Source organism: Cygnus atratus, chromosome 5, assembly GCF_013377495.2.
Source record: "Cygnus atratus isolate AKBS03 ecotype Queensland, Australia chromosome 5, CAtr_DNAZoo_HiC_assembly, whole genome shotgun sequence".
NCBI lineage: Eukaryota > Metazoa > Chordata > Aves > Anseriformes > Anatidae > Cygnus > Cygnus atratus.
This window is the reverse complement of record NC_066366.1, coordinates 23194122-23219568: the sequence shown is the minus strand read 5'-3', so window position 1 is coordinate 23219568 and position 25447 is coordinate 23194122. Positions and strand designations below refer to the sequence as shown.

General features: G+C 34.2%; 1 protein-coding gene across 4 annotated transcripts in view; it reads right to left on the bottom strand.

Moving 5' to 3' along the window:
* The window catches only part of NOVA1 (NOVA alternative splicing regulator 1), a 193314-nt gene that overhangs the window by 98735 nt on the left and 69132 nt on the right, over positions 1-25447 (bottom strand). The gene's annotated exons all lie outside the window — the stretch shown is intronic.

The following is a 25447-nucleotide window of genomic DNA, read 5'->3' as shown; positions in this document are numbered from 1 at the left end:
TAATCAGTACACCTACAATATCCTTGCTGAAGAGAAATGGAGATTTTTAAGGTTCCACTGCACTCTCGAACTACAAGACCACCACCAAAGGCCTTTAATTTATTCATCTTACTAATTGTTCATCCACCACAAAAGTGATGTAGAGGATTGAGGTATTAAAGAAAATCAAGACAAATAAAAACAGAGCTGCTACGGGAGTATTTAAAGTAAAATCAGATTCCACAATGGAAGACAATCCCAAAAGCAGAAGTCCTAAGAAGTATTCCTGACAAAATTGGGAAATAGAAATTACAGCAGCTTTTAGACTTGTATTGACAATCTTGAATTTTATGTAACAATTAAAAACTACATTTATCCTAAAAAATGTATTTTTTTATATAAGGCTTTAACTACATACTTTGGAACCTTTGATATGGTAGTAGGGCTTTTGATTTTAGTTTATTTCTCGTAATATGAAGGAATAAAATAAACTGGTTCTTTAGAATAATTCTAATAACATTTTGCATTAAGTATATTACTAAGTTTTATTGTTTGGAAGTTAAGCTCTTTGGTTTACATAGGAAAGTATTGTATATTATAGAACAACAACATCAAGAATTTTTTTTTTTTTTAAGTAACAGTTCTGCCCCAACCAGACATGAACAAAAGCACAGGAAAATTGTATTTTAGGGCATTTAACAAATCCAAGTAATCTCCATGAAAACAATACAAGAGTTATATAGCAAAAATTCAGAACTCTGTCCCAGACTTTTGCACATATATGTGCATATTTGTTCATTCTATAAATCTTCTTTTCAAATATCTATCTTCAAATTTTTAAACTTTGAAAGACGTGGCAAATGTCCATGCATTGAATTCACACAAAAATGTTATTGATGTAATTGCAATATAAATTGAACGCCTCAGGACACAAGAAAAATATTTGGAAAACTTGTAATAATTCTTACATCAAGAAAGCTGACAAAAGATGCAGCTTTACTTATTTTTAGCAAAGTGAAACCACTCAGACTGTTGCATTTAAAGGAACAGCTCAGATTCTATGGGCTGGGGATTTCTTCATTTCCAGCAACAGCTTTTGGACAGTTCTTTTTATGACAGCAAAGACAAAAGCCTTCTCAAAAGTTGCAAAGAAAACACATTTTCTTTTCAGGTATAATAACACATATACAATATTTTAAGGTCAGGTGCAAGTGGGTGTAAATATTTATTAATTCTACAAGTTCAGTAAATCAACTGAACATTTATTTTCCTTTTTTTCTTCATGGTAAGGAAAGTTTGTTCTCTTGGTAGAAAAAGCAGTAACAACTCAGTATGACTACCAGTACCTTCTCTATATTCAGTCAAAAAAAAAAAAAAAAACAATTACTGTGGACTACTGTGACTATGAGATCCACAGTTGGCTTCACCCTTTGCATTAGCTTAGGTGTTCTATAAATCCCATGAATATATATAATCCTCAAACATAGAAATGTTCATATCTAGATTTTTCTCTTAAGAACGCGTTAAAAATATGAAGAATATTTTTTATGCAAGTTTATCTTCCATTTAAAACAAGTTGATGGAACTGATGGAAATCGATGTCTGGATACCTTGTCTGTTGACAGGTAACACTGCAGGACTCTGTTCCCAATGGTGCACACACCATAATTTAAACATATGAAGTGCAAGCCCCCAGTTTAAGTATTTATTTTGAAGCTTAATTATAGTTTTCATTGAAACATTGACTGTCTAGTGCTAATTATTTTACTAAATGCATGAAATCAATGCACTGTGTCAAAATGGATACTTCTAACAATAAGTTTAAGTTCATGAAAAGAACAAAATATTAAAACTTAAAACTTGCTACAGATTCCCTTCAATACAGCTGTCTTGAAGAAATTTTATGACAAAACAATTCAGGAAAGAAAAAAGTAAATGCTGGGGATTCAACATGTACATTGAGGATTTTAATCGAATTTTTTTTTTTTGTCTTAAATTCTAGAATTTACAAAAATAATTCAAATATACCAGGAAAAACAGAGAAGACAAACACACAAAGAAAAGAAGGAAGCATCAAATAAAGAGCTTGAAAAGAAGCAGAATGTTTTGTTGTTGGTGGTTTTGTTTTAGAACCGTGTAAATAATCACAACCAAACTGTTACTTAACCAATCAAAACCAGAATAGGCAGCATATACTGAAGTCATATTTCTGAAGTCACATTTCAACTGTTACTTAACATTAGTGCTAAATTAATGCCTTCACAACCAAAGCAATTCCTCTGAGAGCTAGATTGTCTTACTGAAATTTAGTAAAGAACAGAATGCAAAAATTCACAGCTATGCAATAGCAGTAACTCAAATGCATCACTTCAGTGTATTTACTTTTTTTAATGTACAATTTTAAAGTACAATTCAATATAAAAAGATACAAGTACATTTTAAATATTTTTAAATTAAACTGATTTTCTTCCTATGTCTTTTTTTAACTTTAGTGACAAAAAAAGGACAGTTGTGCAGTATTTTCTGCTTCTTAATTACTAAAATGGAAACAAGAAAAAGACATACAATCTACACAAACTATGTGAATGTCTAAAGAGAAAAAAGGAGAAAAATAGTGAAATTATTTGTAACAATTACTTTCTTCATAATTAAAATGTAATTAAATAGGAAATGTTTCACTTTGTTAATATATTCAGTCAAAATTCTGTAGAAATAATTTAGATAGTATTCAAAAGCATTTAATTTGCAAAGAAAATCCTACTTATATATATATTTACATACACACGCACATTTCATATGTTTTTGGAAAGGTCTTTCAGTAAACTTTTTAAACTAAGCCATCTAAGTCAAACAATTAAGCTTAATTACAAAATTAAATTGTCTTAAACATACAATTAACAAAAAAAAAATAGAAAATTTAGTTACCAGCTTTAAGTAGCAGAAACTTGTATAGTACACAAGTCTTGAAGCACCTGTCCAGTATTTTGAAAGAAAAAAGTGATATTATACAAAAACAGCTACCCTGTTCTTCCAGAATCCAAGGCATACACAGCATGTTCATTTGTAATCTGCCTAAGATAACAAACCCTATGACTTGACAATTTATGTAAAAGGCACTTTTATTTTACCACTTGAGTATAACAAGACATTCTCGTTAAGATACTGCAAGATGTGGAACTAGATTTACAATACTGTTGAAAAAAATGTTCTTTTAAGACACATTAATAACATTTTTTGCTTTAGTATTATGTTGTACTGGAGTCTTCTGTACCAAGTTAGAAACACCAGAGATTATATATTTTTAAACCTTTATCACTATGTCACGTACTGGAGGACGGCAAACACTAACACCCTTATTGTCCTCCACAATAATACATTCTAAATACCAGCAAACGAGACATCCAATTGAAGGCAAACTAACACAAAAATAGCTTTTTATGTTCTACTACAACATGCCAATCATACAACAGTTACTTTTAACAGTCAGAAGGGCTTGTGTTTTAGTTTAAAAACTATTCCAATAACAAAATCAAGAACTTCCGTTCATCCGTAAACGTATGTATCATATGCTTACGTAAGACTGAACTGTGCAACATTTATTTATTCTTTGTTAGACCACAAAGCTTTCATCGGCTGTTTTGGGACATAAAATCGTACTTCATAGCATATTTCACAGAGAAAGTGCATGCAAGTACACACAATGCAGACTACAGTCAGACAATAAACTAAAACATAACTGAGGCAGATGCACCTATAACATAAATAGGGATGCCACCCAGCCTCAGCAGTAGAGCTTTAAAGTCTCAGTAGAAAATCCTTGGTTAAGTCTTGCAACAGTTTAAAAAAATAAAAAAATGTCTACAACTAATATGACAAAATAGCCTAGTAAGTCTCACTGTTTCGGAGATGCTGGGAAGAGTCTTTTATTTAATTAGCTTTTGACAGGAGGACACTATTAAGTTGAGGAGGTTAGGGAAAGACTATCTGACTTTTTTGTGTAAAATTTCAAAGACGTATCCCATTCAAATAACTACAAATTATGTTGACTTCAATTGCTGGCAAATGACAGCTACCTTTCATTAATGGCAAAGAAGTTTAATGAATTTCATAATATTGATTTTACCAAAAGCAGAAAGCATAGAATTTATGAAAAGTATATTTGATTTTTGACAACTTAACCTGTATCTCAATCTTAATGCTACTATAAATGAAAAAATAAGAAAAAATGTAACAAAAGATAATGACTACCTCTGTCCACTATAAACTAGTTCAATATTCTATTATACTTTGAACTTGGACTACCACTGGTCTATCATTAGTAGGTAAGAGGTGATCTGGTGAGAAAATCTTATTGCAATTCAGGCTGAATTAGCTCACACTACTAATACTTTGAAGACTACCTATAAGACTAACTATTATCTATTATTAAATATCTTTAGTAAAATACTTTGTTTAAATTGAAAAACAGTCATAATTTCTTAACTGTTTTATCTGGCATTTTGATAACTTTCCAATTACCACAATTTGGTACCCATGGACTACATTCAACTGCTTGTTATTAATTTGGACAGCCAAGGGAAAGCTAAAGCACCAAATAACCATTTGCTTATTTTATACTAATCACCCACACAGCCACCCCTAAACTAGATTCAAGGACATTGTTAAAGCAGAATGGGAAAATTAGATTACCTTTAAACATTAGGAACACTTAATTGTCAAGAAAAGCACGAAGTTCTCCATGTGTCAAGGCTACAAAATGTGAGTAATAGCAAAGAATGAATCATAGATGGGCTGCTAAGTGTATCAACCAATGATTATATGCAAGGTAATTATGATCTTGTTACAGAAGCTATTAAAAGACACTAGAGTTGATAATTAAATAGTATATTACAACCCTCTGAAGGGCAACCTTGTCAATATTAGTTAATTCAGGAAATAAAAACATCACTGTTTGAATGAGTCTTTTCATTTGTAAGCAGAAATAACTGATTTTTTCTATATAATATAAAAAACAGAAAAATATGCCTGTAAAACAGATTTATTCAACACTAAACTAATTTATAAGAAAATTATAACACTAACTTTTAACCATATAAGATTATCTGAAAGCACAGATTGTATTAGTTGACATACTTTTGATGTATTAAATACAGGGGTTCTTCAAGACATGGTTAATCCAGGTGCTAGGAAGTCTTACAATCAAAACTAGTGTGTGTTGGTTTTTTAAGTTCTGTTCTTTATGCAGACTGAAATAATACGTAAAACCTTTTCCCTATGAAGTACATACTGTTTACCATACAGGCGCCATTAGGAAGGTGAACATATACTGCAAAGAAGCTTTTATCAGGCCTATTTATAAACAGGAAAGCAAAGTTCATACACTGTTCAGTTTGAAGTAATTCTTATTCAGACTGTTCTAAAGACACTCAGAAGCCAATTGTCCTGTAAAAATTTGGCTAAATACTGTATTAGCTAACCATCCAGTGTTCCCACGTAGCCCTAGTGATTCACAGAATCATAGAATATCCCGAGTTGGAAGGGACCCATAAGGATCATCAAGTCCAACTCCTGGCACCCCACAGGTCTGCTCAAAAGTTTAAGACCATGTGACTAGGTGCACAGTCCAATCACTTCTTAAATTCAGACAGGCTTGGTGCAGTGACTACTTCACTGGGGAGCCTGTTCCAGTGTGCAACCACCCTCTCCGTGAAGAACCTCTTCCTGATGTCCAGCCTAAACTTCCCCTGCCTCAGCTTCACACCGTTCCCACGGGTCCTATCACTGGTGTTTACAGAGAATAGGTCACCTGCCTCTCCACTCCCCCTCGCGAGGAAGTTGTAGACTGCGATGAGGTCCCCCCACAGCCTCCTCTTCTGCAGGCTGAACAGGCCCAGTGACCTCAGCCGCTCCTCATACATCTTCCCCTCTAGGCCCTTCACCATCTTCGTCACCCTCCTCTGGACAGTCTCCAACAGTTTAATGTCCTTTTTGCACTGTGGTGCTCAGAACTGCACACAGTACTCGAGGTGAGGCCACACCAGCGCAGAGTGGAGTGGGACAATCACTTCCCCTCGACCGACTAGCGATGCCGTGCTTGATGCACCCCAGGATACGGTTGGCCCTCCTGGCTGCCGGGGCACACTGCTGGCTCATATTCAACTTGCTGTCAACCACAACCCCCAGATCCCTCTCTGCAGTCTGCTCTCCAGCATCTCATCGCCCAGGCTGTATATATAGCCAGGGTTGCCCCGTCCCAGGTGCAGGACCCAGCACTTGCTTTTGTTAAACTTCATGTGGTTGGTGATCGCCCAGCTCTCCAATCTGTCCAGATCTCTCTGCAAGGCCTTTCCACCCTCATCCAAGTCCACAACTCCTCCAAGTTCGGTGTCGTCAGCAAATTTGCTCAGAACACCTTCTAGTCCTACATCCAAATCGTTTACAAAAACATTGAGAAGGACTGGCCCTAAAATGGAGCCTTGAGGGACACCACTAGTGACCATCCGCCCGCCAGATGTGGCCCCATTTACCACAACCCTTTGAGCCCTGCCTGTCAGCCAACTGCTCACCCATCGTATGATGTATTTGACGATTCACACGTATGATGATTCACACTGTAAAATGTAAACACTTTCAGAGCAACGAGATGGAATTGTTTGCTCTCAAGATAATGAAGCTTTAATTAGAAAAATTTATTTTTTTTTAAAAAAAAAACAAAAACCAAGGAGTCATAAGTTTTTGCAAATTGAATGCAAGTTTGCAATGCAAGTTATACATCTATGAGCATCTTGCTGAGAACAAGAACATTTACTCAGGAACAGGTGAAGCAAATAAAAAACCACAAAGATTCCTCCTCCCACCTCTAACTTCATGCCACTAATAAATAGCATTTCTCACACTTAAAACAATCATAGTTGGTCACTATAATTTACTAAATCTAGGCAGGAAACAGTAGGTTAACTATTATAAAATGAAATCTTTTCAGCAATGCAAATGTTACTGTGATGATACAACTCTCTACACTGACTTTACACCATATACAGAGTCAAATTCAAAGTTGTTGGCCCAGCATCCAATCCTTTAGAGATGCTTTTAAGCTACTGATCTCTTCAATAATACAGTTTCCAAGAAATATAAAGTAGCTGACCAAATGCAGTAGACAAACTGGAGTCTCATTAAAAAAACAAAACAGCATTCAGAATTCATTAACTACATATCACAGACTCAAAATTAAAATAAAACAGGCTTGACATGGGACAACTATTTTCGTAGTCATATTCTGATGAAAAGATGTAGAAGAAAGCTTAATTTTGTTTCTTAACTACTAAAAGGCACACACTGATTCCACAGGGAAGGACTTTAAGGTTTGTCACCAACTCAGTAGGTTATAAACAAAAAGCAAACAGTACAATCACAAAACTTTAGTGTTCAAATGTGTAAGATAGTTCACTTTAGAATATTAATATAGGATCATCTTAACTTCAAGAAGTAGCTATTTAATGAATTACCTGAAGTGGTAATTCCAGTCTCATTTTCATATAGGCTTAGACGACTGCAGCAAGAACCAAGGCAACCACCCACAACCACTCAGTAGAGAGTAAAAAGATTCTAAGTAGTACACAAGAATTCAGATGGAGTGGAACAAGTGCAAGTCTAATAGTTTAACCTAGATGATAATAATAGGTTTGCAATTTTAAAATAAAGTCTCAAAAATTCTACCTACTTCAGTTGCATTAATCTGTCTCATCAGCCAGCACCACTTGCTTGCTACATGGCTGTGATTAAGAAAAGTTTATTCCAACCCACATCTTAATTTCTTTAAATAACAGAGCAAACACTGAGGTAATTTAGCTCAAAAGTTGTGATGATTCAACCACCTACCACCTAAAGCAGGTAGTTTCCCAAAAAGACCAAAACTGTAAAAGTAAGAGAAATTATCTACATAGATAAAAGTGATAACATTCAAGTTATCAGTTAACTTTCCCCAAAATGAGAAATGTATTTATTAATTAGGCCTTCAGTACATTTCACTACAGTAGTTATCAACATAGCTTCCAAACAGAGATCCATTGGCATACTGCTATAAAGTCTAAATGAATCCTCAGTAATTACCACTGGCCACGGCAAAGTGACACATAACTTCAACACACCAAAGACTTAATTGATCAAAGCAGGATGAGTCAGCCAGAGAAGGTAGGACATTTTCAGACCTCTGTAACCACTCCAAAGTACTTAATTAGGATAAATCTATTCAGTATTTGCAGTGTAACATACGGAAAATTTGTCACAGTAAAGTTTGATTTCAATCTGAAGTATAATTAATAAAAACTGTATCCACTACTCAGAAATTATGTCTTTTGGTGCTTTAAGATTTTCCCAATTACAGTTACAGAAATCTAAACATTATGCTGCAATGGATTCTGAAGTTAAACTTTTGAGTTTCCTGAATTTAATTTCTCTGAAGAACCTTTCACCATTGATACACTGATCTCTCTTGTTGCTAATCAACTGAGCATGATTTTTAATGATCATCATAAAAAGAAAATAAATGTGTCAAACTATCAATAGTTATAAATGAAAGGTTTCTTCATGGTATATTGTATGTTCAACGCAAAACAAATACCACAGCTTGCATTACTTCCCAGACTTTGCAAGCCTGTAATTCTGGTGAGTGGGACAGTAGATCAGTGGCAGATGCCTGGTGCTCCCTCTGCCCTAGGAGTTTGTGATTCAGATTATAAATCCTGTTTTGCTTCTTCAAGGGCAATGAGGCCAAAAATCAGGCCCATGAGACAGTCACAGTACTTGCAATTTTGCACTAATATACTGACAAAAAATCAGATATTGGATTCAAGGCACCTTTTTTTTTTTTTTTTTTTTGCTATAAGTATACAAAGATTCTTCACATACAAAACTGGATAGTACTAACTAGATGGTGAAATGATCTTAATTTTATTTGTGATTTGGCAGCTCTGATATCAACACAGAATTTAAAGATTTCAAATAGAAAGATACAGAAATAGAAATGTAATAGAAAAATGTAAGTTTCTGTAATAGAAACATACATGTTTGTGAAATGGCACAGATCAATTACTGAAATTACTTTTGGATTTCTTACAAACTTCAGTTCTATTTCAACTTCAGTTTCAAGTTTAGTAACTCTGCAGGTCAAGCAGGGACTTTAAATACTTTAATCTCATATTTGCTGCTAAAATTTGTCAAGTTCTTAGACAAAATTAAACAATCTACATAGAAAATATAGACTGGTTCAGAAGGATAGGCAGACAAGCAGCAGTGGAGGGGAGGGGCACACAGAAAAGAGGGCTCTTCTACGTAGTCATCATTACTGTATCTTCCCCTCTCTTCAGAGATATTCAAAAATTACATTACAAAGGTTTTCTATAGTAGTTCTTCTATAGCAGTTCTGCTGTCAATGTAAGACCTCAAGTATAGAAAGACTTCATCGCTCCTTTAAATGCAGCAACTTTCTACAGTTATTTTCCATCAGTCATCTAATAAAAGAGTAGGAGGTTTTTTAGTTTAATCAACAATAGATTAAGAATACAACATTAATACTGCCAGAAAGACTTTCCTTTTTAATTCTCTGCATATAAAGGAAACAAATAGTTTTCCTATTTTAAGCAGTTTAACAGCTTCTGAAAGTCTCCAATGGGACTCTCTTAATAGCAAGCTTCTTCAAATGGCTCTGCACCTATAGTCCATTCTTTATAAACATGCAGCATCTGCCTCAGCGGATTAAAACTTCTAACCTAATTTTTGAAGCGATGTGAGACAACAATACACTAAGAGAACTTTACCATCATGTGGGAATTAGTCTGGATACAACTTATTCTGCAAAACAGATGCTGTTCAGACCATAGTTTTGGTATACGCTTTTAACTAGAATCTTACTTTTGTCTTAAGAGTTACCCCTCGTTCTCTTGCTTCTGTAGGCTGCTTTTTGGAGTGGAAGGTCTGATGCAAAAACTGTCTCCTCACAGCTAAGTAAAGCTAACTGTTACCCTGTAAGCATTAAAAAATAACACTTTTTTATAATTACTGAAGAACGCTTTTAGGAGTATATCTAGACTGTTACAAATCAACAAATGGGGATCAAAATTACACATGAAGAAAACACACTATGTCATGCTTCTATAAAAACATACTAAATATACATATTTTAAGACCACAAAACAACTTTGTAAGAAAATAGAGAATTTAATGATTTTTGATCTTTCCATGTATGTACATCATTAAAAAAAGAAAATGAAGAATTAAAGCCAAAATTTTACTTCTATACTGGACTTCATCATTGCTAAATATATGAATGCATGTTTGGTGGTTTTTTTTTTTTTGGTTTTGAAAACTTATTTCAACCTTTAAGAAACAAGTGACTGTAAATTCATAAAATCAGCCATCATAACAGTAAAGTTCTGTGTATCAAATTAAACATATGGACATATATGCTCAATTCTGAATTAAAACTGCACCTTATCCTGTACATGTATGCATGTAAGAGAGAGAACATGAACAAGAGACCACATGCCTGTGCATCTAAGAGGGAGGCAGACTATACAGGGCTGCTTACTAAAAATATTCTCCAAGTTACATACATGTAAAAAAAAAAGGTGCATTACCAATACATATTGAAACTGCAAAATTCTAAACACAGCATGCTGTCACTAAAAACTACGTACAAGTATGCATTAATATCCTCTGTGAAACCAAACAAAAATATCAGCAAATTCATGATCATTTCTGACTTCGTATAAGCATTTTCATTCACGCCGCTTGTACAGAAAACATTTAAGATGGAACACAGAAGTACTATAAACATAACTATATACTAAATAGATAAGTACTACACATATGTATATGTAAAAAATATAACTTTGAAACAAGAACCAAGCCCAAGATATTGAGCTATCAATATACAGAGGATTTCTTCTGATTTGTAACTTATTTCTTGAAGTCATCAATAAAATACCATGAAGCTCTTCTACACTATATCAATTCCACAATCTACGCTATATCAATTCCACAAGAGCAGGCTCTCAAATTAACAACCTACTGCCTTGCTATTTTCATTTAGTCAACTTTTTTAAACCAGGTGGAGGGCGTAGGGAGAGACTATTGTTCTTGCTCCTATTTATTCACACAAACTGGTCATACTATCTCAAAAACTCAGACATTAGATTATGTAGGATTTTGGTTTTTAAAAAAGAAAAAATTTTTTCCTCTCTCTTAAATGCAACAGAAGGACCAACATATCACAGTAAAATCTAAAATAACAAATGTAAAAGCAGTCTTGCCTTTACTGATGTTGCAGTCCATACTCCATGCAAGCGAAAAATAATACAATGCTATAAGCATGAGGATCTAATTCATACTGAAAACATATGAAAGGTTCTCACTAGCCAAACAGCAGTGGACTATAAACGCAGATGGGCAAAATCAGAGTTAATGAAAACAATGTCTTTCAGATAAAAACACGGAAAATTTAACTGCATGCACCTTACAAAACAAAGTGAGCTAAATCAGAGTTACACGTTAAGATATTTTAAATGGTACTTATCTGTGGTAAGTACTTAAAACTAACAACAAATACATGTAATATAAAAATAAATGCAATATTAATTTACAATTTCAGGCCTTTTTTTGTACAGAAGAACACATTAACTTCCTTAAGTGAACAGTTCCTTTGAAATGGGGATGTGTTAGCTAATTGATTTTTCAATCTCAATCTCTTTGCTCCTCTGCTAGTATTCAAGTATTAAAAATATTTCTGAAACTGATGCAGGTACAATAGCAAATAAAACCTTTATGTGCCTGAAATTCTTGCCAGTTTAGCTCCTTTTTACGTGTCTTACAAATTATTACAAATGATTCTCTGATCTTGGGATTTGTTGAATATTTTCAGAAATGAGCTAAAAATAAGTCAGTGTTAAAAAGTAGGGTTGCCAGTTCTTTCATGGTCCCAGAAAACGAAGAGGAAGTTGGCAGGATCAGCTCAGCTCCACTGTGCTCCTGAAAAATATAAAATACCAGTGTCCACTGGATCATTGGGTCCTTTGCACTCTAGTACTATTTATGAAAAAGATTTTGGTGATGACGATCATAATGGTGCTTTAATATGGAGTAAGACAGATTTGTCAGTAGGTGTGATCTTTCCTTTTAGGGTTTCATGCCCTAAATATGTATTATTTATAAATTGAGGGAAAACAGTGCTTTGCAAAATAATAAGCATACTAGGACCTCACTTTTGGTTATTATTACATAAATAAACAGTTAGGAAAAAATGAATTGAATTTTATTAAAATTAAGAAGTCAAGACTGTATATACCTGTTTTATTCCTTTTTTATTTACTGAAAGTGACATTCTGATTGTTAATCTCACATATACACTAGAAATATCTAATTGAAACAAAGGTTGAGATCCTCCAAAAGGATCATAAAAATTCTCCCCTCACAATGCAATCAATAGTATAATTCTTTTGCTAGAGGCAAATATAAGCTTAATAAAAACACAAAGCACTGGCATCTCACTAGTAATATCTAGATGTGTTAACTAAACCAGGACTTCCAAAACATCCATGGAAAAGCTAGAGATGACATCTGTAGAAGTTCTGCTGGACAAGTCCTCTCACAACTGGAATCAAAACTGAAACCATATCTGTTATACAAGTCAAAAAAAACTTTGCCAAAAATTTTTAGCTTAGAAAAAAGGGCCTTACAACAACAAAAAAATATAGGTTAGGGTAATAAATGCTTATTACTCTGTACCTGTTCAGCTACTGTCAAAGCAACAAAACTGCTCCTGCATGCAGAAGCACACAGATACAATAAATTTTGTAATTAACCACTTTGCTAGGAAAGTCCATTAGTCTTCCATTTACTCAAAACTGGCCAAATTTTGTTGTGACCTAAGAAATTTACCTAAACTCAAACAGGTTAGTTTTTTAAAAAGTAACTAGAATCTATAAAAATAGGTATCTATTTTACTAGGTAACATAGTGATTGCTATGTAACTTAGAGTGCCTATTAAAAGCAAAAAGATCATTGAAAAAATAAATATAGTTTGCATACATACCTCACTACTCAATAAGACGTATAACATATCCTGTTAAGATGTTCAACTGCAACATAAATTTAAAACCTGGACTACAGCATTACCCCCATCAACAGTGAAAAGCAGGTACATATACCAAGCAAAAGGAAAAATTACCTTAGCTACTGATATTGAACTTCATATTGAAACAGCCTCAATTTCCATACCAACACTAACATACTCATGTATAATTATCTTAAGATTCTAAATTGATTTTAAATTAAGTTTTACTATTGCAAGAAAATGTGCCACACTTCAATTCAGTCTACAAAAAAAAGTGTTAATCCAACCTCTCTCATCACAGTGCACCAACACAGATACAACAACATGAATTTCTAAATATGCAAAATAAGTTCCACAGCTTGCATATTCTTCTGCAATTCCTTTTTCAGTATCTGTCATGGGAATGCCAACAGGTAGATAACAGAAATGTTAATTAGAGGCTGTAAACCTAATTCCCAATACACTGTGCAAATTCTTGTTTACCAACTGCAAACAGATGCTTTAGCAGAATAAAAAGTTACATTGCATATAACAGGTTCTTTACTTAAATTCATGAAAATGATTCAAAGTAAAAAAAAAAAAAAAAAAAAAAGCAACTTCAAATGTCCAGGTTCTTAATGTAAAGGAAAAAGGACTAACCATAAACCCAAAAGATTTAAGAAACAGGTCATCTTCTAATTTCATTCTATTGGGTAATTATAGCATTATAATAGGCAACAGCTCACTTTGATTTTGATTTTTTCCAACTTCCACAAGCATCATACTGGGTGAAATCTTCACCCCCCACTCAATAACAAAATATCAAGACAGCTAGAATTTTACCCTATAAAATAGTCTTGGCACTGTTTAATAGCTTGAGTAGGGTAAAGAGAAGTACAAATAACTCTATGAATGCTCTCCTGTAACATTTTCTCAAGTAGGAAAAATAAAAAAATAAAATAAAGCGAAGAACACATTTTATATCAAAAATAAGGAATGTCACAACATGGAGAATAATTACCAATAATTACCCATAGTCTATGCCTTTAAGCATTAATAGAAAGCTAACTACAACCTGTATGAATTAGCCTCCCAAACTACTTCCAGTTTACTGTCAAGGAGCTCCAGTTCCTTCCTCATTCTGTAATCTGAGTACCAAGTTCCTGTGTCAAGGTCTGGAGCCCCCAGCACAAGAAAGATGTTTATTTGTTAGAACGGATTCAGAGGAGAGCCACAAAGATGATCAAGAGGTTGGAGCACCTCTCCTATGAAGAAATGCTGAGAGAACTGGGGATGTTCAGCCTGGAGAAGAGAAGGCTCCGGGGAGACCTCATTGCAGTCTTTCAATACTTAAAGGGGGGTTTATACAAAAAGATGGAGAAGGACTCTTTACTTGGCTACATAATGATAGGACAAGGGGAAATGGTCTTAAACTAAAAGGCGATACATTTAGACTAGACATTAGGAGGAAATTCTTCACTCTAAGGAAGGTGAAGCACTAGAACAGGTTGCCAAGAGAAGATGTGGATGCCCCATCCCTGGAGGTGTTCATGGCCAGACTGGATGGGGCCTTGGTCAACCTGGTCTAGTGGGTGGCATCCCTGCCTGTGGCAGGGGGGTTGGAACTACGTGATCTTTAAGGTCCCTTCCAACCCAAGCCATTCTATGATTGGCTACAGCACAAGGAATTAGGAGAAATATTGTAAATCCAAAAAAAAAAAAAAAAGATAATTTCTAGAGAGAAAAGAAAAAAGAATGACAAGCTATTAGGGCAGTTCTTGAACAGATGTATATTCCTTTCCATGTTAAAATTTTTTTCTGCTGCTCAGAATGCTGATTTTTAATTACAATGAAATTCATGATGTTCTATGGCTTATAAGACCTTTAAGTTAATTATAGCTTAGTAAAAGTACAGCTATTTTGGCCATTTCTTGTATATCTGTTAAGATACACAATACTATTGCAAAATATTTTTAGAGGACTTTTCATTTAAGCAAAACTTGTAAATCAAATTTTAAGAGATACTGAGATACTGCAACACCATTATAACAGCAGCATTTAATTTTACAGAGCACAGATGAACACAAAAATCAAAAGGCTGTATTGGAACAAAAAATTACAGTTTCAGAAAATTATAGGTCAAACAGAGTACACATATGGATGACAAAAGGATTTATTTATTTTTTTTTAATTTATCTGCCATTTTTTTTGCAGGAAGCAAAACAGTGGTGAGAAACTTATCGATACAACTTTTATACCGCAGAACACCATTACCTATAACATTCTTCACTTGCGTGAATCTGAGACCCAACAATACTATTATGGAAAATGAGTAAGCAGTCACTCACAGGAGGAAATTTGTAAAAGAACGTAAGAAAGAACAGAAAGTTTTTAGCAGTACAAAAAGGAATATATAGAACAGCATAGAATACTTTCACAAGGCTTAAAAGTTTTCACCTATCCACTACTGAACTTTTTAATATGATAAAATTTCATATGATAAACACATGGCATGTCCATATCTGATATTTGGTAGATCGCAGATACTATGCAAGGGATGCATATGAAAGCAAGGCATGAGTTGCTTTCAAGTCTGACAGAAGTTGACAAAGAATAGGGTGAAGTCTGCATCCAGTTATGACTGCACCTTTGAAATTCACCAACACTTTTTTGTTTTTGTTTTTTAAATATTTAGATAGGTATACGTAACATTTCTTGTATTTACCACTCACTTTGGTGCCTGGTAAAATGCAGTCATTGGTCACAGCCAACATGGGTTCACAAGGGGAAAGCCCTATTTAACAAACTTAATTTCTTTTTATGACCAGGTCACTCATCTAGCTGACCAAGGTAAGTCAGTTGCTTATTTTTTTTTCCAGTTTTGAAATGCAAGAAATCTACTCAAAGCCCTATATATTTAAATGGCAACAAGTTTTAAACTAGTTTAAAGAACCCCACAATTTACAATTTCTGCAGAGGCGCAAGTCCTATGGGAAATACAATAAACGGTTGGGGATTTTTGGTTGTTGTTGTTTGTTTTTTTGTTATTGTTTTTCGGTATTTTTTTTTTTGCTTAGTAATATTATCTTGAGAAAATCTGTGATAACTCTGCTCAGATTTACCAAAACTTGCACATTGCATCCATCCTGTCCAAACTGAATATTGGATTGTAAAGATTGTGCTGAATTCTCAAAGTAGCAAGATCTACACCAGATAATTTTAAAGTTGATTAAAAAACATATCTTTTTTAAATTACTGTATGAAGCTAAAAATAACTTTTATTTAGAAGGCAACTGGTCAAACTGCAGCACAATTGGATTCAAATGCCCAAACCGCACTTTGGCAATTGGGACTTTAAAATTAAGGAAACCTTAGAATAGTGAGAACAAGCTTATAAACTGCCTTTTTTTTTTTTTTTTGATACTGTAAGCTTTATTTGATGACTCTGCCTATGTATTAAAAAAAAAACAACAAAAAAAAAAACCACCACCACCACCACCAGAAATAAATGGGGGTGGGAGACGAGGTGTAATCCATCAAGTGTAATCATCGACATAAACATTACATGCCTCCCAGAAATTCCCATATCTTACAAGTACTCTAAACTGTCTGTTCTCATTCATACACAAATGCAGAAATCTGGGGAAAAAATGCCAACAGGGTAGCTCAATCTGTGACAAAAAATTGAGAATGCCTTTTTTGTCATGCTAGAAAATTATACAGTGGCACAGTATCACAAACATTTTTGAAAAAGAAAAAGCAAACAAAAAATAAATTAAAAACACTTCCAATATAAATGCAAATAACAATTTTAGTGTAATTTCTTAAATGTTCATTATAATTTAGGGCTCACTGAACCTAAAATCAAATTACTGTGCAACAGATATTAGTTTTCTTTTCTGCACTAATGGCAAGGCAAGAAGGGAGGTCAGCCCATATAAGATGAAGAACACATAGGTTTTTAATTACAAAAAGTAAACAGGAAGATTAAATTCACCATAGTTTTAACCATAAGAAGAGAAATACATATTAGTCCAACTTAAAGTGAGAAATGTGATTACTGACAAATTTGAGTAAATTTTCAATACTTTTCAACAAAATTTTCTGTTCTGTCTTGTGCATACAAGGTTCTGGTGATAAGTAATGTTAAAACAGGAACATTAAAAAGAAACTTAGAAAAAAATCCAAGTAGATTTCTGTATTTGGGCCACCTACAAATGAGCTGTTTCACCATACTAGTAAATTCTAGAAAGGATAACCTAAGAAAAAGCAAACAACAACAAAAAATGTTTACCATTACGACATTTTTTAACCTGTAAATCAAACATGTTGCTAACAGTTGAAGTCTATCACACAGGCAATGCAAGAAATAAATCTAGCTGTGTAACTAGCTACACTTGCTTTCAACACATACAGGAGGCATTTCCAGTTGCTAGGATATTATGTAGTGTATTAAGTTACATGTAAACATCCTCGCAGAGATCATATACAGAGCTTGTCATAACATTCAAGAAGGGTAAAAGCTTTATACAGACTACTGTGTTCAGAAAATAATTCTGTGTAAGGGTTTGATTTATTCAAACCCTTTCAGAACCTCCAAAAACTATAGAAAAACTGCAACAAAAAGTCAGTCACGAGAGTTTAAAAGAAAGCATTAAAGAGTCTCCTATTTAGGCAGACAGTATTTTTCCTCTTACTTCCCCTCTGTTGCTGAGTGTCCTTTGTCTGCCTCATGCCCAAAGATTTAACACATACAGTTAAATAAACCACAATTAAATAAAAAAACGATTACTTGGCTTTCGACTGAAGATCATTACAGATTTCTTTCAATCCACCTTGTCCATTTCTGAAACTATTTAGAATTTACTTGTTTTTCCACTAATATCTACGTTTCCCTACCTTATTAAGATATATTTAGACTGTCTCATATACAAGACCTAAACCCTGAAGGATTTGAGGACTGTGGGAATAAATTTTGCTTCACTACTTCCTCAATTTCAAAAGACTCCAATATTACGCTCTAATTATGGGCATTAAAACTTGGATAACACGTGTCCCTACGTGTCCCTACAACCTTTGCTAGAAACTCAAAGAAGCCTCAGAAAACTCCTACGAATCATGATTAGTCACATCCTCAGATTATTCAACCTTTATCCATTTATCTTGTTTAAATTCTCCAAATGTTAGTACCAAATCTGAAGGAACCAGAGATATCCAGTGGTGCATTTGTGCCCTTAGACCAACCATCTACCCAGACACATTTCAGCTGCATTTAACGGTTGGACCAGATGTTCAATATAGTATGCTTTCTGGCTTCCATGAACAAAATCTTGCAAAGGCCAAATGGGACAATGACCAACCCAATCAGGTTTCCTGACTAACCTGTTACTAAAACTCAGGAATGTTTTTGGAGCTGTACATATCACACATAGTTACATTACTCAGACGTAAGCATTTTATTTGTTCCCTTAGCAAATGGTACTTTACCATAATATAAAGTTCCAGAAGCAGCATAGGATATCGAGTCGGCATCTGCTTCAGCCTTGTTTGTTAAGAGTTGAGAATACTTTTAAGTGATTAAAGGACAACACTTGACCTCTCTGATGCAAGTATCTAACCAATATTTGCATCATACTACAACACGGAAGCTGAAGTATATTCTTTTTTAGGCCACTGATCAGCACCTACATAACCTCTCAATTCAATAATTGCACTTACCCTTACCAGTACATGAAAGCAGCAACATAAAGAAATGCTACATCAGATCACAATTTACCACATGCTTAATTTACATTTCAGTGTTTTACTCACTGCTGACTTTGTACTACAGTGGAGTACAAACATGAAATATAAAACTCTATATACAACTTGAACTTCACGAATCTGCATTGTCTAGTATAAATGTAAGCCCCAAACCAGCTAAAATCCAATAATTAAGTTGAGTGAAAAGTTAGTTCTCTTGAACTTCATACAAAAACACAGAATGTGCTTCTACCACAGACTTACAGCAATCAACAGTACCATGCATACTGTATTGAGAAGACACAGCCTTCAATTATAAGGTAAGGAACTTACCTGTATGATGTAATGACAGTGTAAGAGTGGTTAGAATGTGAATAAAAAGCTGCTTTTCAAGGGAGAGAGAAGAGAAGTAACAACTTACCTGAAAAGCAAAAACTATACAAATGCAGATTCAAAGGAAATAGCCCACATCCTAGCAAAAGCAAAAAAAAAAAAAAAAAAAAAAAAAGGCAAATCTCCATCCCCTCATACTTAGCTGCTTTTATATATCTATTTTCATAAATGCTTTCTTACTGAACATCATGCAAATACTGCAACTGCAAACTACAGGACACTGCACTAGGGAGCTCAAACTCTATCAAAGCAGGTAATTAAAAATGAATTATCTTTTCAATAAAGACTCTTTAAAAAAAGCATAAACACTTGTATCTTAGACAAATTTGTTTTAGCGTGACTATAGCCATTGCACATTCAGATTTCTGTATTGCAAATTGGGATTATCAATATCAAGTGTATGGTCAGCTATGAAGTAATCAAAATGTAGCTGTTTTTTCTCTCATATGTATTATCTCCTATTACAATATGGCACAGGTGTTCCTCATGATTTTACAGACTGATGTTAGCAAAAAAAAATACTGTAATAATAATTAATATTTACATGAGTGTCAGCACAAGTGTTATATGCCACTACACTTAAGTCAAATACATGCCTTAATTACGTTAATGTAATTCATTATATTCCATTAATACCTTAAAAACTAGATTTCAATACATTTTCCACAAATATTAATGAAAAAGAATAATAAATCAAAGACATAAAATACAGCACCTTTTCATTTCATTACAGAAAAGATTATAATCTTTATATTAAAGATATGCACCTCCTTTAACTGCTTGTTTTTCAAACAACATAATGACCTAAGGAGAAACGATATCGTTTCTTAGAACTTTTTTACATGAAGGTCAAGATAAATTTACTGTTCAATTACTATTCAAACCCTGAGGCTCATTGATACATGCTTATTAAAGACACCAGCAATATTTCATTTGTTCTTTACTTTTATATAATGTTCTGCAAAAATACTGCATTATCACCTAACTTACAAACATGAACATTGTCTAATACATTTAATCATTAATTATACAAATTACTATAGCTTTACACCTTCATTTTCACATTTACAATGGACTAAGTTGCTTAAACCGTAAATGTGTTAAAAAATTTTAAACTAAAAACATATCAAAGAAATACAAAACAATTAGCAGAAAATATGTTAGATGCTGCTTTACTGAAGACAGTTTCTATGAAGGAAATTTAAAGAAGCCGAATTCTGAGGAAGAGTGGTAGCATCGAACCATGCCACTTTGTGTCAAATGGATTTGAAATACAGGCATAGCAAAAGAGCTAAAAGTCAAAGTAATTATCTTAGAACCAGATTCAGTACCTTTTATTAGTAGGAGAATATCCAGGACCAGTTTTAACATAATAAAGGAAAAAGTACTACTGTTTTATCTTACATGTGTATCAGTCATATCAAGAAAAATCATTCAGTACTCATCTTGTCTAACTCCTACTAGACTTTATCCTTCTGGACAAAATGTTCAGCATACAGCTAGCTAGGCAAATACATAATATGATGGGTGAACAATTGACTGCCAGGTCAAGCTCAGAGGGTTATATTAAATGGGGTTACATCAGGCTGGCGGACAGTCACTAGTGGGGTTCCCCAGGGCTCCATTTTAGGGCCAGTTCTCTTCAATGGTGATTTTCATAAATGATTTGATGCACAACTTGAAGGTATACTAAATAAGTTTGCAGATGTCACTAAATTGGGAGGAGCTGTTGACTCCCAACTTGCAGAGGGATCTAGACAAATTAGAGAGCTGGACAATCACCAACAATATGAATTTTAATAAGAGCAACTGCAGAATTCTGCACCTGGAAAGGGGCAACCCTGTACAGACACGGGGATGAGAGGCTGGAGGGCAGCCCCACATAAAGGGATCTGGTGGTTTTGGTCAACAGCAAGTTGAGTCAATACACCCTGGCAGCCAAAAGGGCCAACCATACCTGGGGTGCAGGCACAGCATTGCTAGCCAGTCAAGGGAAGAGACTGTCCTGTTCTGCTCTGAGCGCATGCAGCCTCACCTTGAGTACTGTGTATGGTTTTGGGCATCACAGTATAAAAAGGGCATAAAAATATTAGAGAGTGCCCAAAGGAGGGATGGTGAACGCTCTATCTGAGAAGATGTATGAGGAATGACTGAAGTCACTTGGATTGTTCAGCCCAGAGCAGATGAGCCCGAGGGGAGGCCTCATGGCAGCCTGCAGCTCCCTCATGAGGGGAGCAGAGGGGCAGGTGCTGAGCTCTGCTCTCTGGGGACAGCGACAGGACCCGAGGGAACGGGATGGAGCTGGGACAGGGGAAGGTCAGGCTGGGTGTTAGGGAAAGATTCTTCACTGAGAGGGTGGTCAGGCACTGGGACAGGCTCCCCAATGAAGTTTGAGTTCAGGAAGCATTTGGACAATGCTCTCAGACATATGGTCTGATTTTTGGGTGGTCCTGTGTGGAGCCAGGAGTTGGACTCAATGATCCTTGGGGGTCCCTTCCAACTCACGATATTCTATGATTCTACAATTCTATTTTTTCCATAAAGTAGAACAAGTATCAAGCAAAGATCCTTAACCTTATTAGTCTCCAGAACCAGTTATGCATCAATAAAGCATAAAAGCTCCTAACTTTTTGTTGTTGTTTTAGTCTACCCCTTGAAAATTTGGTCAGACTTGCAACAAAGTGGTGGAAAAAACAATCCATTTCCACAGAACAATAGCTATGATTTCAAGTTCTTAAATCAATGAAGATGGTTAGCCAGGAACTTATTAGAATATGAGCAGGGCTCTCAAATTTACTATAATCAGTTATAATCATCAACAATAATAGGAACACCTTGCAGGATGTAAATGCTGCTCAAACCACTACTTTGCAAGGATATGGATATCATATCACAACAAGGAAAGCTTTACAACTTTTCTAAAAATCAGAAACATATATTCTTAGTTCCATGTTAAATACACCCAAACAGCTTTATTTAAATTTATATGCTATTTTCTGACATGCTACTGCTCAGGAGTATACCTACCAGACAGTAGTTACATAGTGCTATGCTATCTTATAGGCCCAGTAACAGAAAGACTTCCCTGATTAGTTCAAAGGTATGCCCAGAACAAAGAAGAAAATTGCAAAAATAAAAATGGTTTCCCTTTAAAGCCAGCTTTACGCTTCCCACTGAGATGGGACAGACAAAAGGGAAAGCAAGAGCAAAAGCACACATGAGGAAATGCGTGCAAGATGAGGGGAAGGAGAGGGTGAAGAGAGGAAAAAATGAAAAGGGGAGAAGAAAGGGGAGGGATCCTATTCTTTGTGTGTCTGATTTGCACCCTAAGACCTATTTTACATAAATGTTTAGCAGTCACCATTTAACCATATTAATAAGACTTACAGATTGAACACAGTTTGTGCTACATAATACTACATAAGTACTTTTAAAATGATTTTGTAAAGCTCAAATATCACACAAAATTAACACACACTTTTGATCTGAATCCCTCTGTGCCTCATTTCTCTGTCTATGAAATGATAACATTAATGCTTCAACCCTACAGAGTGATTCAAATTGTGTATGTAACTCAAATACTCCATAAAGACCATAAGGAAATTAGCAATTCTGTCTTCAGAGAAAAAAAATCATGAAGTAACATGAAGCAAATAATTTATGCAGCTACTTACTGGCCAATGATGAAACAATGTATGTTGAATAGGTGGTGATCAAATGAGCAGAGATCATTCTTTATGTGAATGTACTGGAGTCCTGCCTTTGTAATCATGTATGATAATCTATCCAATGAATTTACATAAATGTAACAGGGGAAGAGGGGGGACAAAGTTGAGGACACATCTAACAGTGAAATACATCTAACAATGCGATCCTGTGCACGTCCCAAAGACGAATGCAGTCAGGACTTCAAGTTATACAATAACTCACCGCCTTTAACAAAATTCAAAGTTCTGTTTCTTTTCTAAGAATGAAAAATGTATTTCAACTAAATTTAAATAAAATCAATTTATAAATCTTTGTTTTGCATTTTTAAATATGATCAGAAATTGCCTCTTTCATAGTAAATTCCAAGCTCATTCCTTTGCCTTTTAATAAACCCAGACTACAGTAAATACCACAGTAAATATTCTGAAAATATTTATGAAAATAATTTTCATCAGATTAATGTATTCATCTGCCACTGAATATTTTATCTCATATCAGCTCCTGTTAAGAAACAATATGTGTTTTTTATCCTAAGTTAAGTTGTTTGCATGGTATGTGACAGATTTCATTCATGATGATTTAAATCTAAAATCAAGAGGTTTTTTTTAAATGATATTTTCCTTGAGGCTTAATTTTTTGTCATTCAGATTTATCACAGCATTTAGATTTTGCTAACTAGAACATATTCTGATTTTTTCAAAGATTCTTTCACATACAACCCATTCAATCCTCCTGCTTGATCCTGTAGGAAAGACATCGTGCTAAATTTAGGTTATTACAATCATTTCTATGGTAACAGATGGATGTGAAACACAGGATTATGACTTCACTGCACGACTCTGCAGAAACAAGTTGGATGGTGGGGGAAGAAAGATGGCATTTAAAATATCTGCAGCTGTAGCAGGGAAACACAATCACTGAGAAATGGAATCGTCTTTTTTTTTTTCATATTTTTTTTTCCAAAATCTCTAAAGGTAAATCTTCCTCTAACAAACACCCTTATTAGTGACCATCTCTGTACACTTGATTTTTAAGACTATCTCTACAGTCTAGCATAATTAAAAGAAAATAATGCTTCAAAATGTAGGTTGCACAGAAGTATAAATAGATATGAATCTATTTAGCACCTCAAGAGGTTAAAATGATGAATACAGATATGGCATTCTAATAGAAATTCATTCCATATAAAAAGGAGAGTAAAAAGGGAAATCATATTCCAGCTTCTATATTTGTCATTATTTCTGCTTTTTGTGGATTATATTCTGCAATGCATACAATGATTTCATGCTAGAAATTCACATGAAATTATATTAAGGTAAGACCTACAAAAATCACTGAATCATTACAGCATATAATGTTATCATAATTTTTTCAAGGTTTTATTTCTTTTCAAAATCCAAACAATTCTAAATCAGAGAAACTAAAATATAGGTGCTTATTATATTGTTATAAGCACCATTAGCTACACAAAGTATTCCTCTGACTGAAAACAACTGCCCATAGCATCTGCTTCAAAAAAATATATAGCCCTATACAAAATACTTCACAAGCTTGCATCTGAAATACCTTCTACATTTAAATACTATACTTAATGATTCAGCAATGAAAGATTATTGTAAAAAAGCAGAACAAAATTTACCTTTTCTGGGTTAGCTGGACACAGATCACCTAAGTTCAGAATAAACATGAATATCCCTGTGACTAATAATGGTTCCTAATTTAAATATTGATTTTTACTGTCATAGCAACAGCATAAGTAGGTATTTGGCTATAAAAAAATGTTATTTAAAAATAGTAGATGCCATGGATTTTAAAAGGATTTTTGTTTCTATCTTGTGAGAACAAGGTATTTATAACTGAAAACATATCTGCATTTTACTTTCTCTGATTTAAGTTTCCTTGAATTTTCAGGCTAAATGTTACCTATGAAAAAAATTGCGACAGTCAGTACTAACAACTTACTAAGAATTCCTGAAATACATTAGATATGCAAGACAAAGAAAGATAGAAAGGGAGCTATTGTATTTTAATAAATAAAAGGATGTATCTAGGAATCAGTATTAAAGAAAGTATCTCTGGATGGTGAAGCTAACTTTGGCTCAAGAAACCTTTTCATTACATTTGAGACATTTATTCACTGCTAAATAAACATGATAAAAGTTAACAATGAAGGCTTTGCTGATTAAGGATCTTTTCTCACAACCAGTGAATTGTCACAAAATATGGAGGGGCCTTAAAAATCTTTGAATCCCCATTCCTTCTTTTCTACATGGTTGAAATGAGCCAACAGATCCCTACTAACAGGGATACACCACAGTCTCATAAACCTCATTTATGTACAGAAAATAGGCTTTAAAAAAAAACAACAAAACCTCACAAAACTCAGTGAGAGTGGGAGGGGAATGTCTGACACAGTTCTCCAAAATAGAAATTCAGGTCTTGGCTATCCCAGTATTCTCAGAAGATTCTGTGAAGGTCTGCAACACTAATAAAATTACGACAGGGATGACTAAATAAAAACTGATATGGAAAACTTTT